The 1,230-nt window shown below is 33.1% G+C and overlaps 1 non-coding gene across 1 annotated transcript; it reads right to left on the bottom strand.

The window, feature by feature from the left end:
* Nucleotides 1-703: 703 nt before the first annotated feature.
* LOC111827490 lies at nucleotides 704-867 on the bottom strand. Its single transcript, XR_002831092.1, has one exon. It is a non-coding gene; the product is annotated as a U1 spliceosomal RNA (small nuclear RNA).
* Between the last annotated feature and the right edge of the window lie 363 nt (nucleotides 868-1,230).

Below are 1,230 nucleotides of genomic sequence, written 5' to 3'. Positions count from 1 at the left end.
ATAAGTTATTGCATTTCCTTGATTATTAATGTGAATCTAAATACATATGACATATGACAAATGTAAATGATAGAATTATAACCACAAACAATTCTGGTTTCCTCTTTTCTGAAGAATGTCTTCATGTCTGTTAATCATATTTGATGTTTTTTTAAAAATTTAATTTAGTTTTTATTTTGTTTTACTTATAGAATTTTTTTTATATATTTTAGATACAAACTCTCTTCTTGTTGTGTGTGGTACAAATATTGTTTGTCAATTTGTAGCTTATTTTTAAAATTTTATTTAATAAAACCTATTGAGATATTTTATATATCTGTCTAGGTGCATTTGAATTACAATTATTTTGTTCTAGGAATTTATCTTTTTTGAAGGTTTTAAAGTTTATTATGAAAAAGTTGAACATAATGTCTTATAGTTATTTTTTTTAATTCTTATAGCATTTTACTTCTGTTTCCTTTGTCACTTTTTACATTTATTTATTTGTGACTTCCTTTGGAATGTTAATCAAGTCTCTGTACCTGTGCTGCTTTATTTCTCAAGATGCTTTATTTCTCGGTATGGTTCTTTGTGTTTTGGCATGTGTGTGTGTGTGTGTGTGTGTGTGTGTGTGTGTGTGTACTGAGTGTGTTCATAGCTTTTGGGAACTGAATATGTGGGACTGACCAAGCCTGATTGTGTTGGTTTATTTTTGTTTTTCTGCCAGGGGAGAGCATGGATGCAGTCCCCTCACCACCATAAATTATGCAGCCAAGTTCCCCATATTTTGGGAAGTAGCAGGGGTCAGCACATTCTGAGGAAATAGATAAACCTCATCCTGGGAAAACCACCTTCCTGATCATGTCATTTCCCCTGTCAGGTAAGTGTGTGTAGTGGGCTCTTCTATGGTTGATTTTCAATAGATTTTAATCTGTTCCTGGGGGCCCCACCAGTGCTTGAGTGACATCAGAGCACTCAAATAGTGTTAACCTGTGTCCAGACTTAGGACTTAACATATTATGAAATGTGGTAAACTATAGCATGTGATAATTTGCTGGATAAATGATCAAATGTGTATAAAAATCTTGGACTTTATGAGGATTGGCCATCAAACGTGCTCAGTCAGAACTTGTTTTTAGATGTCATTCAACCTTGCTAGAACACAACTTAATTTGCTCTTAGACCTACGCAGAGTGAATTGAGGAACCTATTATTATAGTGCAAACTAAATCCTCAAAATTCACTTAACGC

This window comes from Myotis lucifugus, unplaced genomic scaffold, assembly GCF_000147115.1.
Source record: "Myotis lucifugus unplaced genomic scaffold, Myoluc2.0 scaffold_174, whole genome shotgun sequence".
Lineage (NCBI taxonomy): Eukaryota > Metazoa > Chordata > Mammalia > Chiroptera > Vespertilionidae > Myotis > Myotis lucifugus.
Note: the sequence above shows the minus strand (reverse complement) of the source record. Positions and strands in the feature narration are given on the sequence as shown.